Consider the following 16,711-nt stretch of genomic DNA (forward strand, 5'->3'; position numbering starts at 1 on the left):
GAATGGTTTTGTAATCTAGAATTTTTAAAAAGTCAAATAAAAATTGAATTTTTTGTATAGGTAAAGTAATTGTTTAAACATGAATTAGAGAAAGAGTTTTTGTCTTGCAGTTTTCTTAGCCGTGCCTTTAAAAGTTAGGCTCTTGGTCCTCTGACTTCAGACAAGTTGTTGAGTACATTGGTGTAATTATACCTTAGATTTACCTTAATTTTATGTTTTTTCTTTATTAATCTTTTATTTTTGCGCTAATGTTAGAGCCTTTCTCAGCGGGGAATTTATTTACATTGTGTTGTCTAACTTGTTGAAAATAGGGTAAGTGCGAGGTTGGCACTGTCTGTTCCAAGGCGGTGCCCCTATTTTCATTTGGTTTTCTGTCTGTCTTGTATTGTCTGTTGCGTATGTTTTCTTGTTTGTTGTATGCATTTTTTCCTCCTCCTTACTCCCGCTATTACCCCACCACTTCTTTTCCCCTTGCATTTGCGCTACTTTTTGCATCGCCCCTCCCCCTTTACTTTGAGTTAGTTTTCGTGGCTCTCCTTATCTAGGCTGACGGAATCCTAAGACGGGACCAGTATATGTGTTTGCCATTTAGCTTATCGTCTAGAAACAGGACATCAAATCTATATCTGTAACATTATAACCTGTCTTATACCGACATCAGTTGACACCAAATGATAATGTCAGATAAGAAATGTTGCCTGTTAGAGTAAGATAATATATAAAGAATTTCATTTATAAAAAACTGTACAAAAACTGTATTGCCTGTTTTAAGCATGTGACTCTCTGTTTATTGTGCGAGTTCATCGTGTGGGTGTCGTGAGGGACTACTTTTCGTGGATTTCGTGGTTGAGTCAATACACGAAATTTAATCCCAACGAAAAAGTAAAATTCCCATTCATTTCATGTTCAAAAGTTGAAATCCACGAATTCATATCCCCACAAAATTGCGGTTTTGACCAAAACCACGAAATTTCATCCCCACGAAATTAAATGATTTTACATTATTAAGGTAAGATCACTTCCAACGGTATTACTTTTTCATTATAATGGACCTAATAACAGAAAACAATTAAGATAGGTATAATTCAATTCAATATATGAAAAAGTTGTACTCAGTTCACCATTTTATTCTATTTGCGGATCTTTATATTTGGTGATACATGTAAATGTCATCCTAATTTCAGGTTGTGAAGCGGGACATATGTTTGTACCAAAGATCTGCGCAGTTTATGTATTAAATTAACCAACAGTGTCGCAAACCAGACATTTAGGTCAATGATATGCATTTAGTTTAAAGACTAGCGAATAAGCACGCTTCAAATTTCAGTTAAAGCTTATCTTTGGAAAGGTCAATTGCCAACACTGAAGTCGCAATCCTTGCAATGTCTTGTGGTGGAGGAATGGGTAAGTTATACTCGTTTATATCACTGTAAATTATATAATTGAATATTTCCTGTGACAAACAATATAGAAACAAGCAATCTTATTTAGTACGCTACATTTCAAATTACAGGTCGATGGTTTAATCATATAACAATTGTTAGATATTAATAAGTTTGGGAGAAAGGTTCGTTTGCAATGTCAATGTTTGATGAAAGGAAAAAAAATAAACTGCTCGTAGGAATAAAAAAAAAAAAACTTTTTAACATGTGCCGTGTAAAAACGCCAGCATCATTTAATAGCGGACAAAGATAATTACGAGTTCCAATCTGGCTGGACAGAAAAAGACAGAAGAACAATAATTGGTCAAACACACATCTATAATCCAAGATAACATATTTTCAAAAGACAAAATAGAAGTTCAAAATACCGCAAAACGTATTTCTGGAAAATATAAGGCAATATAAAATATTGTTTTTACTAAAAACAAATTCACTGCTTCTCTTTCCATGGTTCATTTTTAGATCAAACTAATTTGTCCGGTGTTCAACAATATCTCTATCATTATTGGAAGGTTGTTTAATGTTAACAGAAATATTTCTTTATTTTTCAGAAGTCACACTTTTGTTGTGTTTTCTTCTGACGTTGGCGGGATCTGCTGGTTTGTATATATTATTGTAAATTAGTGTGCCTTAATGCTGAATGGTACACGTTAACTTAATACTATGTTGATAGTAACATAATCTGGCTAGAGGAGACTCTATCTTTCATATAAAGAAGCCAGGATGTGTATACGCTTTATACCGATTTTGTCTTTATCAACATTAGTATTCGTTACAAACAAAGATCATGTCTTAATATATGACATATGTGCCAACATTTTGTTAAACAACATAGTTGTATATTTGAATATGAGGTGTGATTACAAGGGTTATTAAATGACTCTTTTTATACGTTAATTGTCGGTCCATCGGTTGTGCAATATAACTATATGACCGCTCCATATTCAACACATGTTTTCTGGACTAATAAGTCAAAACTTAAAAAATTAAAAGTATGAAAATTAACTTCTAATGTCATGTAATAAAACACTTATTGAATGGTCTTTGGGACCTCTGGCAATAATTTTGGAAATTGACCGGCAAGACGTACCATAAATGTATAATATTTTCATATAAACTTTTCAGTCATGTATTTTAACTGTTACTGTGAAGCTGTATTTGTAGTATATTATTTTCAGAATGTCTTGAATGCTATAGTTGTTCAAATGTTGTCAATTTGGATAGTTGTAACACAACAAAAGCATGTGGACTGGGTCAGGTAACTACCACAAGAGATTTTCTGTATATATATCCTTATGCAGTTGGTTTGTATTATTTTCGCGGTAACTGGTATAAAAAGAGTTAAAATTATATTCTAAATGGGATTTCACTTTGTTGTTTTGTTTTGTTTTGTTTTGTTTTGTTTTTGTTTTGTTTTGTTTTGTTTTTTTCGATTTTCCCACATAAAACTCTCACTTGCCTTTCTGAAACAGTTTTGCATTGATAAGTTTATACACATATATACCTCATAAGACGAACAATATGCTATTTTTGTTTTTAAACATTTTTTCAGTCGTGTTTCCACAATGTAACTCAACAGAACACAGTCTTGGTTGTGTTGAAAATAAGGTATGTGCTTACTTTTCCGTGTATCATTCTTAAGGGTATAATTAAAGTCATTACGTTACCGAACGGATACATCCGGAAGCATCATTGCTACGATAAAGGGATAAGCAATAAAAAGCAGAGCTGTTTAGTAGAGAAACTGAAATGTCTGATGATTAAAGCATTGTAATTTTAGTATTTAAAAATCCATATCTTAGTTATAACCTGTATTTGCATATATGTTAGAATAATAACTAAATTTGTTGAAACTGTTAAACCCGAAATGTATTGTGTTCTGCAACCCAAACTGCATATACTCGAGAGAAATTCGAGGAATGTAACTTTTTGATGTATTTCGTCTTTTATTTATGTTTTCCATTTTCAATTATTCAACATTAATTTTGCCTTGTTTTTAATGTTTTCAGGCAAAGAAGTCTATTATCTTCATCAAGTTTATTCATTATGCAATTTCGTTGTTTGAATTCTTGCAACGTCTTTTAATGTGCAATAATATTGTTACAGGCATTATAGTAAGATTAATTTAAACTTTTTTCAGAATATATCCGTCGTTATAGTTAAGTAACCTCCGCCCAAAAACTACTGTTGCTGTCACACACAATGAATCTACTTTTTCTGTACTTTTTTTTTTTTGTTAATCCTGATGATTTTTTAAATTACGGTATAAGGCCAGGCACTTGCCTAAATTGTACTTTTTCAACTGTTTATTCTTTGTTGAATAATTAATTAATTAATGGTACCATATTTTAACTTATAAATTAATGATTTAAACAGCGTTGTGATTCCCATGCCTCGGTTTCTAGCACTATAGTTGGACGAGATATTGGTGCTAGACAGACAAAATGCTTCGAATGTTGTTCAACTGATCACTGCAACACGGCTGTGTGTCAACATTTAGAACGTGAGTGCATGATAAACCTGCAGTCAGGATTTTCTGATTTGTAACTTTGATATCTTATTGTAAGTTATTGGTGTTAAACTAGCTTTTCAAGTTGATTTAAATCCTCAATATAACCTATACTGTGTTGGTGCGCCGTACAACCCAAATAAATAAATAAACTAAATCCTCAATACAAATTCAAGTAGTAAAAATGGGCAAATTGCATTGCAGCACTTTCAATGTCTATATTTAGTAACATATACTACGTAATACAGTTGATTATTCAAAATGCATGTTAACCTACACATTATTTCTTAACGATCTGCTTCCATTTCAGCCAAGGTATGTGTCGATGATAAATCTATGGACTGTGCAAGGCTTAACTCTTTGTTCAGCGTTTGTAGCGATATAAACCATGCAAGGAACGTGTGTCCCAGATTCTGTGGACTTTGTAATATTGGTATGTATCATATATAGAATACTTCAGAAGCTGAATGAATATTAAGAATTAATTTCGTATCGTAAGTCAAAATGGTTTAGCATATGTATATTGAAGCCCTTAACAAAAGGGCTGAAATAATAAACATACAATACTCTATGTCAGACAAGGCCTTTTGGGATAGAACTAATCAATGGTCGGATATGTCTGTGCCTAAATAATTAGATATGTCTGTGCCTATAAAAAATTATGAAATAGAAAAAGTGGAAATTCCACTGAAGTTTGTAAATCATATCTCCATAAAATTAAGGTGAAGAAAAAGTAATAAAAAAGAATTTTGAGAGGATATTTGGTTCAGTACTGAATGAACAAATTCAAAGCAATCAAATTATCAATAAGAATATATATAGTTTGAACTATTAACTTAAGAGGAGGCTGGGATTTGTTTTAATGCAGCCTGTGTACACATTATTTTGTATCAATTAATTTGATCCAGTGTACGCGTTTCAGAAACGAAACAACTGCTGTTCTGGTCATTTACTCATGTAAGGCAATCATAGCTAAGTGTCAGATCTACTGTAAAATGAGTATAATTTCAGTTGACGGAAACTGGACAACATGGTCGTCTTGAGTAAATGTGACGTTACCTGTGAAAATGGGCAACAGTCTCGGACAAGAACGTGTACACAACCGGCACAAAGAATGGTGGTCTAGACTGTGTTGGCGGAAGTACTGATGTGAAAGCTTGCCAAAAGCAACTTTGTCCTGGTACTGATATTAGATAACTTCAAATACTATTGTTTATACCCAAAGAAGCACGAAAAGTGAAAATGAACAGAGGGTTGACGTTAACATACCATTACAGAATATTATATAGATAATATATTTCTTTCATATAATCGAAGGAAATCGTTAAATTACATGAACATACATTAATAACAGATACAATTTTTTTTTTTTACATAGTACATGGCGGATGGAGTGACTGGTCACAATGGGGTGTGTGCTCGGTTACATGTGATATGGGCTTACAACGTCGCTCTCGAAACTGTTCTAATCCTCATCCAAGTCTCGCAGGCAACCATTGCTTTGGTGACAGTGTGGATCACAAACTCTGCATGCCTGCACCATGTGCAAGTGCGTTTAAAATAATTCCTTACTTCAGTTTTTGCACAATATTTTAAACCCGCACTTATCTAAAATTCAGTTGTTTAGAGACCTTATTTGATGAAAATAGTATTGCCTGCGATACATAAATCTCTGTTTTCAAATTGACCTGCGATTGTTAATATCAGTTTACAAAATATTTTGCATTTTAAGATGGTGGCTGGAGTGACTGGAGCTCATGGAGTACATGCAGTGCGACATGTGGAGGAGGAATTCGTTCTCAATCAAGATCTTGTTCGAACCCTCATCCATCGCCGTATGGGAAATATTGCTTAGGTTCTAATGACAGAGTGGAGTCATGTGCCAATAGGAATTGTGGTATATTTGAAACTGACACAATTAAAAATGTAAAATGTCGAATATTTTATTAATCAGATATTTTGAATTTCTTTTTTCTCAAATATTTCATTATGTCTTATTTTGATTTGTGTTTAGTGATCGAAGGCAAAATAATGATAATTTCTCAGTTGTTGACATTTAGTCTTAGCAATACTGGCGCAACTGGCAGTAAAAGTTTGATTTGTAACCATTAGGCTTTTATACAATCGTTACATATCTAGAATAATCAAATCATACTAGTATTCTATCTTTAATGTTTATATCTGTATACTGTACAGCCACATAATAAAAATTGTTTCTGGTGCAGCAGGTGTTTAAATGTCTGTGACTTCACATTAACAAGGCATACAGTTGGACTTATTCATAAATACTTTGGCGACACTGATCATGTTATGCTGCACAATGTCGTATTTATTATTAATTGCGACAGTCAATATCAAATGATATTACACCAAACATTAATAACATGTCAATGGTATAATTATATCTTCAAGCCTTTTTCTTTGAAGGAAAGACACAAACATAGTTATTTTTTTATTTACAGAAACGAAACACTGCTTGTCCAGTCCATTGGTACATGGTCAATGTTATTGAAGTTCTTCACGATTATCTATGTTCTTGCAACTATGGTTACGAAGGCCGTTACTGCAATATCTGTATGTAAAATGTATTACTTATATTTTTCAAAAAGTCCATCTGTATAAACTGATTACCCCGTATATAACGTGGATTTTATAGAATCTTTTTTGATTTGCATTTTCTTTTCATTTCATATGGTAGCGCATTCATTAGCCTCTACATGAAAAATATAAATGTGCAATGCCCAGATACGTTTTTTATATTCAATATATATACTTTCATGTGTTCTGTCCAGCTGATGTTTACAACTCGAATTATAATTACGAATTCTAAACCTTAGATATAGTAAATTGAATTTTCTTTGACATGCAGCGGTCAGCCATTGCCAACCCGATCCATGCATTAATGGCACATGTGTAGACCTGTTAAATGATTATTCTTGTACCTGTCATCACGGGTTCGAGGGGCGTCATTGTAACATTTGTAAGTATTTTTTTAAGTATTGCTTGAATTAAACTTGTTCTAACTTTGTTGTAAATTACTTCAGCCTGCGGCTCAGATACACTAAGTCAAATGTTTAGAATGAGCCCGTATGAACAATCGTAGTTATTTATACAATTACCTATAGCCAATTATAAATACAGCTTGAATAATTATCAAATTGCAAGAGTTCTACAGAGGGTGTTGATTCGACCATGTATGCGTTATGGTACAGATGACCTTACGAAACAAAGTGAATTTCTTTTATGTGTTGACATTTGATAGATTACACCATGTACACTTAATTTTGCATATAAAATATATCGTATACCCGTAAATTTGCAAATGCTGTCTACCGTGTCTCATTAACCTTACACATATCGTACCATATGCTCTTAACTTTGCATATATTATACCATATACTCGAAAATTTGCATATTCGAAACGATTTTTCCTGAACGTTGCATTTGTTGTGTCAAGGACTCTAATTTTAAATTAACCGTTGCCATTTCTCAATCGTTCTTGATTGTATATATATAATTATTTCGAGCAAAGATATAACATATGCGTGTTATTTCCGATCGTTCATCTTGTGTTTTAGTTTCGACAATATTGTTCTATTTGGAAATTACAGTATATAGCTAGTTACACAGTCATTTAGTATGGTTACTACTGGCTTGTCTCTAATATTTCTTAGAAGACAAGCCTGTACTGTTATATCATACGATAATATTTACATCCCTAGTAAGTAGTACCTTAAAATTTGTATTGTTTAATATAGGTAAACAGTGGACATTGTTTAAAGTACTTCCTAGTCAAATATGGTTCTTATCATTGCTATACATGTTTTATAGAGAAATCTTAAGTTTTAATGCATGCACTTACATTAACACAAAGAGTATACCATGTTAGCATAGTTTATGATGATTGTACTTTCTTATGTTAATAATGGTATAATATGCATATTTGTGTTATTTTATTTGTAGAGTTGATGCTAAACTGAAATATAAAATGTTGTTTGTATCTAAAATGATATACAATGTATATTCACGAATAATATTTACATAATATTTAAATGTTTACATGTAAATTTGCTGATATATGTCTACCTGTATATAAGTTATGCTCTTCAAGAATGGAGGAAATAAAATAATCTATCTATCAGAAGGTCTCTGACTGATACACATACACTATATCTTTATGCACAAGAGAAAAATATAAATGTTGTCAGTGCTTGAGTTCAAAATATGGTAAACGAATAAAATTGTTTGTCTTGAATCTTCTTCAAAATAGATTGCCAACTTCCTTTTAAGCAAAAGGCAGCATACATGTACATGGAAAAATAAAAACTTTTTAACTAGAATGTCACATTTGTTTGCAGCCAGTTCACCTTGCAAGACAAGCCCGTGCAAACATGGTCAATGTTTTGAAAGTAAAACTGGTTACATTTGTGTTTGTGAAGACGGTTTTGGTGGAAAACAATGTGATATATGTAAGTGTTCACAGATATAAAGGTCCGTTTTTCGGACCCCTAACAAAGCGAAAAATTTAACCTTATGTTTTTCTAAACAACATGAATTAATTGCTTTTAAGAGGAGATCGACATGTGACCAATATTTTGGAATCTGCTGGTAGTTAGGAACACTGTAAAAATGTATTAGTTTAATGTATACATCATTTTGCAACCTTCACCGCAAGTATGTTTCTTGGACGAAACACTGCTGCATGAAATGTAGCCGTATCAAAGCAAAATAATTACACAGAAATGCATCTCTATTTCCGGACCACCTGATTTAGTCAGTTATACATTTACAGAATAAAAAATCTACCTTAATATTTAAGGTCTGGTAATCACATACCTTAAATTGAGTATGAATGGCATTTATCATGCAGCCTTTATCGAATTCAGAACAGTCGGTAGTGATGTTTTTATTTGCATACGTTAATAGAACTTAAAGTACTTCGAACATTCTCTCCTGACCCACGTATCTTTCAAAAGGAAAGCAGAACACCACACTTCCACAAGATCAGCCAACAACTAGCTTATGCAGCTACTAAACGATTTATAACAGCGGATACAAAAACTTTTAAATAATTTGTTTAAACATTACCATCTCCAGTTCATATTTCAATTTTATATCAATTTTATTTCAGCTAATTATTACTGTTAGACAAATCCATGTATGCATGGAACGTGTATCTCTGGAAACTCAGATTACACATGTACCTGTAGTACCGGTTATGTTGGAAAGAACTGTGACATCAGTAAGTTGATACTTTGTATAATTCTGTTGTACTTTCCTATATATATTTATACTGGATCATTTCGGCAAATATTTCAATAAACACAAGGATACGTTTTATAAACTATAACTACCTTAAGCCACGATTAGCCTGTAGAAAATATCTTATTAGACAAAAATGTTGTTGCCATAAGTGGTTAGATAGACTTATAGTTGAATTAGAAACTGCTTATGGTTCAAATGTCCCTTTACATGTTGATGGTAACAAAACGTTATTTGCTCTTCTTTCCCATACTCCTGATGTAAACAGATGTAAAATGTTTTATGATTTTTCAACAACTGTTGACGAGAAATTAATTTATTTCTTTGAAGTATCGCGATAGCTACCTAGCTATCTCATGGCAGAAATATGCCACCGTAGAAATGTAATAACATCTGCAGAATCTCGATGAATATTCTGTACCAAAGCTGTCAGGGTTCCAGACGCTGTGAATGTTATAACACAGAAACACATACGTTATCCCTACATTTTAAGAAAGCGTGGATTTACGATTTGTGCATAAGTCTGTCCGTGTAGGTAGGTTTGGGTTAATTTAAAGCATTTGCCACTGTTAAAAGTGTTCACGCTCTTAGACCCAGTGTTGTTATATTTTCTAGTCCTCAAGTTGGACTCATGGAGTACATTTAATTTTATGACCCGTACCTCAAAGTAGTAATCCGTATCAATCCGTACCAATCCGTACGGCTCCGGTACGGATCGATACGGACTACTACGTTTCTATCCGTGGCTAGACGTAGCTATCCGCGCCTTATGGTGTCGGCCCGGTACAATTTCTCCTTCTTTGCTGTATAGTAAAACAAGCACTTTTGGACATGGATTGTGAATTTCACAACAAAATTGCAGCATTGACAGCTCTGTATTTCTGAAGAGTAATACTATCCCAGTCAATATATCACAGAAAAACACCACCATCAACGATGAACTTTTTTGCTACACATCAAAGTATCTAATCCATGTTTAAATTTCCCACTGACATCTGTCATGGCCACCAGTCTGGTGTAGTTTTTAATCCTTCCGCACAGAAATGTAATCCTGAAAAACACACATAAAACAACTGTTAAAGACATCAGAAATGACAAAAAATGTACACAGTATCAATAAATACATTTGGAATATAACATGTCAAAGTAGGGATAGCGTTAAATTGGGAACTTCAAAATTTCAAAGAACTACTTTCTAGGATACAACGACCCGGAAGTACTTCTATACCGGGGTGACACCTAAATCTTATCAAATTTTTAATTTAGCCAAATTTTCCCATAAAATCTGTAACTTAGGGTTTTGCGAGAAAAGTTACACAAGACATTGTCATCGCAAAGAAAATTTTGTCCCGCAGAAACATTTCAAACATTAGACCTACTTTGCGGAGAAATTGGCTCGGAAACCGGAATTTTGAAGAAAAAAGGCACATTACAAAATTTGCCTTCCTTCTGAAAATTTCAATCAGATTTTCATGAAATCAACTGTGATATCACTAGTTAATGCTTATAGTATGTTTTATGTAACTTTAGGCTTATTTATTTTGAAAAATGATGTATCAGAATGAGTATTTACTTTAAAAATATGCAATTTTTAGTAAAAAAATGCATAATTTACCCACTACAATTGCAGAAAAATGAAACTTTTAATGATTGAAAGACCAAAACCCACAAGCAAAGACCAATATGGATTATATTTTATGACAATTACTGGAAGTAAAACAGATCAATACATCACAGCCTATCTTAAAATGAATTATTTCTTCGGCTAAGCTTAAAAAGGCCTGAAACGCCAAATGCAAAGCCGATCCGCGCCATCTTGGAAGCAGGCAAGTGCGGATGGTCAAGAACTCCAACTGGAGCCAGACACAGCTCAGGGTACCCCTGAAACTGTCAAGCAGTTACTGACACTTTAGGCTACAGTTCTGACTAAAGACATTAGGACCCGAGGGCAATGCACCGGTGGAACATGTAAATCGCTTACCGAAAACTAGCCGTCATTCTGCGGTGTTACACTGGGAATCACAGCTTCTGCCCGCTCGACTTAATAGGTTGGTCTGGTTTATGGGTAGCTGCTGACTGGTTGTACGATTCTAAATTTCCTTCTGACATATGGAATTCATCGCCTGCAAATCACAAAAGAAAGATTGTGAACCGGTGTCGGCCTTTCTTGAGAAACAGCTGAGTGTGTGTGTATAGTTCTAAGTGTGATCAGGAACACCTATAGAAAAAAGTGACATAATATTCACAGATTGGTACCATCTATCATTTCTTTATCATTCTGATATCAACTGGTTCAGGAACTTTACAGGAAGTCTGTCATTAAAACACTGCAACTGAATAATTTTCTACATAAATGTTTGCTGAAACAGTGAAAAGAATATTAAAATAACTATTACCAGACAACCTCTTTCAGCACAGACAACAAAGTATCTGAAATGCACATTTAAAAGAATTGAAACACATAAATGCTATTGAAAAACAACATACAGAAAAACATGAATAAAAGTCCCAACAGGAAAAGTCCTATCTAAAGAATGAAGTAGAATGAATCGAGCAAAACTGAAATACAAATACCGTCAAGTTGTGTTTCCAGTCGGTACCAGGACAAATACATATTAAGGAAACTGCACGAGGCCGACCCAGGAAATCAGCCCCGTTAAATATTTTCTTAGTAACACAGACCTGCGTTGTAAACCTGAAAAGCAAATCAGAATAGAAGCATCCCATTCAAGGCAGAATGTATCTGACGACGGCCTGATGCGGGCTGAAGCTGAAAGCTCGGAATATGTTCTAAACTGAAAAAACAAATGAATAAATAAAATAATACACAAACAACAACAACAACAACTATTTTTATCACACTGAAGCAACTTCCATGTAATTCCCTGTGTAATACAACCAATGTCCTGTCAGTGTAAAGAAAACTTGTTATACATTAATAATGCGACAAATGCACTCGGCACACCGGTAAGCAATGTCCTTCAATGCCAAATGCCGGTTAGCACATTGGATTTGACTGAAATGAGAAAAATAATTATTTTGTGTAATATTAGTTATGCGTCTCATACGCAAGGGAACGAACATTCACGCAATTTCTTTATATCATATATGAGACGCCTGCTGACTGGCTTTAACATCAGTGTAATAACACCGTGACCGGTTCGAGATCCAGGCCGGACAAGCAATCAGTCTCTCCGACTCCTGTTCGAAACCGACTATAGCCTCATTTATAAGCCCATCGGTCCAAAATGTACAGCTTCCACACATACGACACTGTTCATTCCACGGTCTACTGCGGCACTATGTAACATGTTCACATATATATACTTATAAATTCTTCGGAAAAGAGACGCTATGCGAAATAGAAATTTTTTTTTAAAATTTAAGAAATTTAAATTTATATTTTTTTCTTAAAATTAAAGTGAAAAACTATGTGTCTTCTTTTTATATAGCCTTTTTAAAGCTTCCTGCTTGTTCAGTGTCTTTGCACTATAGTAGAAGACTGACAAATCAAGAGGAGACAACTATTACTCAAATTTCAAAGAAAATTCAACTACTGAATTTTTAAAATTTGAATAAAATTAAAATTTCACAAACCTTGGAAATATCCTTTTAGCCACTGATTTGTATTGTTATCAGCTACTAGTGTGTGAAGTTTCATGATTGTAAACCCTATGGTTGCTGAGATATTCCACTTTCTGAATTTGCCATATAGGTGTCGGCCCGGTACAATTTCTCCTTCTTTGCTGTATAGTAAAACAAGCACTTTTGGACATGGATTGTGAATTTCACAACAAAATTGCAGCATTGACAGCTCTGTATTTCTGAAGAGTAATACTATCCCAGTCAATATATCACGGAAAAACACCACCATCAACGATGAACTTTTTTGCTACACATCAAAGTATCTAGTCCATGTTTAAATTTCCCACTGACATCTGTCATGGCCACCAGTCTGGTGTAGTTTTTTAATCCTTCCGCACAGAAATGTAATCCTGAAAAACACACATAAAACAACTGTTAAAGACATCAGAAATGACAAAAAATGTACACAGTATCAATAAATACATTTGGAATATAACATGTCAAAGTAGGGATAGCGTTAAATTGGGAACTTCAAAATTTCAAAGAACTACTTTCTAGGATACAACGACCCGGAAGTACTTCTATACCGGGGTGACACCTTATGTGTGACGGGTATATAATAGAATTCCGCCACCAGTGCTGGGGGCGAAAGGTTTGTTCTACAATTCATTACCTCTCATGAATAGTCTCATCAATTATTCTATCATGAATTATTCTAGCAAATGCATCAGACTGTTATGACATGCTGCACAGGGACATAAGCAGTAAGAGCGGAGTGTATAATATTACCTTGTGGAGATCTAAACAGGTGAAAGAAGTCTTTTGCGATATGGAAACCGACTTAGGAGGATGGACGGTATGTTATATTTTTTGGAACTTTTATTGCGGTATTGAAACTAAAAGCAGTTAGCTCACAGTGTCTTTTTAGTTAATAATTAACCCATTAGTATATAAACGTACCTATAGCCAACGGTTATCAAGTAACTGTGCAGAATCCATTTTTAGTCTCGAGGTCACTGTGATCCACTGAGCGATCTTTTATTGCCCACAGGCAATCATCAAAAAAAAAGAGCGACTCAGTGTAGGTCAAAGCGGACTTTAGTTTAAATAACTGTTCCATTCTGAAACGCTGTAAGTGTGATTTGACATTTGAATTGGCTGGAAATAGTTATAAGACACGTGTTGTTTGCAGGTATTCCAAACTCGTGTCTAAATCTATGTTCAAAACACTCTGAATTCTTCTTAAAACGTTTAAGATTTCTAACTGTCTAATAAATATAGATTCCACAGTATTGGACCTTTTGAAATAAAGCAATCGGAAGACGTCAAAACATGATATATGTATCTATAACGCTATGATATTGTAGTGAAATTACGCTTACATAACGTACTGCTTTTCGTGATAATTCCGTTATCTGTATGCACCTTTTATGAAAACAGACAAGTAAAATTATGCATTCTTGATTATATTACTTCAAATTGGTGCTTTATTTTAGGTTTAAAGTTTCCAGAGGAAAGGTCTGCGCAAGGATCAGCCGAGCTGAGAATAGAGTTGTCAGCGGCAGACAATTCATACGCCTATGACGTGTACCCAAATTTTCATTTAGGTACTCATCCTGGTTACGAACTCTATATAAACAGTGGCATCGGGACTGCAGGTATTTCTATATCTAAATTTACACTGTTTTATGTTATCATTTATGCGTCTTATTTTGGTAAACACTACAAATAAAACCCATCACAAATTCTTGTTTGGTCTGAAAATCACTGTATAAATGAATGACGCGAATTTGGCACATCTGATATAAGCGACATGACTAACTAGATATTTAGTATAAAGGACCTTGACTGTTGACTCCTGTGGAACATTTTTAGATCTTTTACATTAATAGAGTTGTAATACTTGAAAAATGAAATTATCAACCTGTGTGTCGATATTAATTTTTGTAACAATGGTGTCTTTTGAAAAACGAACATGTATGATACATGGATACACGGATACATATATTGAAGAGTAATAACTCAACACAAACTAATTTTCTGTAAACGAGACACTTACAAGACGATGCGATTTTACTTAAGAAATAATTAGTTCCCAATCGTGGTTTATCGTAGAATAACCCGTGTTTGGATTTCTTATGCGTAGAAGTATATCACGAAGGCCCGTAAACTCGGGCTATTCTACGATAAATCTCACTCTGGAACTTGTTACTGTGAAATCATTTAAATATGGCGGACAATGCAGTTCGATAAATTTTTGAACGGAGGGAAAATAAATATTTCATGATTTAACCTTTTAATAAAGTGCTGCTTTTGGAATATTTTGGTGTATATATACAAGCGTTAATGACATATTGTGTTTTTGAATCTAAACATGGATGCAAACATGATTTATAACGTTTCTACAAGCAACAGCTTTGAAGTTTTGCAGGACAAACATTGACAATGGAGTTCTTGTTCGATCGGATATGTGTGTAGCGGATGTTTCCAGGCAAGAATTTGCAAATAGTGCTTCAGATGATAAGCTTCTGTATATATTTGATGAACTTAGATCCATAAAATATGAGCAGATTGGTTGTAGCAGAGATATATTTGGTCTGCAAAAATCCTTTGTTTGCATGCAAAAACAGGTAGGCCAGGTGATCGAGATAACCAATGCACAAACAGAATTTTTAAAGACATTGGCCTATAGATCTATAGACATGGAAGCTCGTTCAAGACGCCAAAACCTGATATTTCGTGGTCATGTTGAATGCCAGGGTGAGGACTGTTTCGATGTTGTTGGTACTTTTTTAGAAGATATGTTAGATATCAGCCGGCGTGATGTGTATATGAACCGAGCTCATCGTCTTGGTGCAAAATCATCGAACTGGCAAGTACAGAATAGACCAATAATTGTGAACTTTCGTGATTTTGGTGATACTGAGTACATTCTTAGCCATGCAAATAAACTGAAGAATACTAACTTTTCCATCAACGTAGATTTGCCCCGGGAGATACAACTAGCGCGATCTAGATTATGGCCTCGATCTAAGGACCTTAAACGTGATAATACGAGAGCTAAAATCAAGATTGTGTATCCAGCTAAGTTAATAATGGGCAATCGACTGATAGAAGATGCATTCCCTGAATGGAATAAATACATGTCAAATAACAGGATCTCCCAAATTGATTCTATCGCTGCTAACCCTATGAGGATGCAGGGAAATCAACAAACGGTACAACAGGCGGTCACCAGAGGTTAAAATTCAGGCCAAAGTGCAATGGATACGCAACCTATCCCAAACCCGCCCTCATATGAAAATGTAATCTGGTCCATCTCAGACTGTAAGCATCCCACCGCCCCCAGGTTTTTGTGCTCCAGTATGCGTCCCATTGCTAACGCCCCCACATCATAATATTGGTATGTTCCCTGTAAGAAATCCAGTACCTAATACAATTAGTCCTCTTCACAGCTCGATGAACGTTATGTTAGATCAAAATATGAATGCAAACACACAATGCCACACTGCTTCTAAAAATATGAACAGTGTTGTTTCTTCTCAACATCCGCAAAATGTACAGAATTCAGTCCCGTCCGTGTCGGATCATCATCAGTGAGCTGTCCGTAACACATCCAAACGTAGCAATATTCCCACAATATCGAGCACAAGCTGAGCCCTCTTTCCAGCATACAGTGCAGCTATCCGTCTTTGTACCCCCACCCCCGTTACCCACCACGAATGATATGCAATGCCAGCCCAAAATACAATGCCAACCTCCTGCAGACAGTACTATCTCCCAAACAGCTTTTTGTGCCACTACACAAAATGTGTCATTGTCAACAAACACTGAAACTCTAAATAATGTACCTATTATTAGTAACACATCTAGTCAGCGAAGTGATAATACACGCTCGGATAATTGTGTATTG

At 34.5% G+C, this 16,711-nt stretch overlaps 2 long non-coding RNA genes across 2 annotated transcripts; one reads left to right on the top strand and one right to left on the bottom strand.

The window, feature by feature from the left end:
- The first annotated feature begins 1,319 nt into the window (after positions 1-1,319).
- LOC128552783 (uncharacterized) lies at positions 1,320-13,692 on the top strand. Its single transcript, XR_008369165.1, has 14 exons — positions 1,320-1,404; positions 1,994-2,041; positions 2,621-2,700; positions 2,995-3,050; positions 3,819-3,945; positions 4,262-4,384; positions 4,963-5,131; positions 5,330-5,500; positions 5,684-5,848; positions 6,414-6,525; positions 6,821-6,931; positions 8,310-8,420; positions 9,083-9,193; positions 13,518-13,692. It is a non-coding gene; the product is annotated as an uncharacterized LOC128552783 (long non-coding RNA).
- On the bottom strand, positions 9,987-13,361 carry LOC128552784 (uncharacterized). The gene is made up of 3 exons (XR_008369166.1): positions 12,811-13,361; positions 11,195-11,336; positions 9,987-10,264 (listed from the first exon to the last, which is right to left on the bottom strand). It is a non-coding gene; the product is annotated as an uncharacterized LOC128552784 (long non-coding RNA).
- Positions 13,693-16,711: the final 3,019 nt, after the last annotated feature.

Source organism: Mercenaria mercenaria, unplaced genomic scaffold (genome assembly GCF_021730395.1).
Source record: "Mercenaria mercenaria strain notata unplaced genomic scaffold, MADL_Memer_1 contig_3152, whole genome shotgun sequence".
Lineage (NCBI taxonomy): Eukaryota > Metazoa > Mollusca > Bivalvia > Venerida > Veneridae > Mercenaria > Mercenaria mercenaria.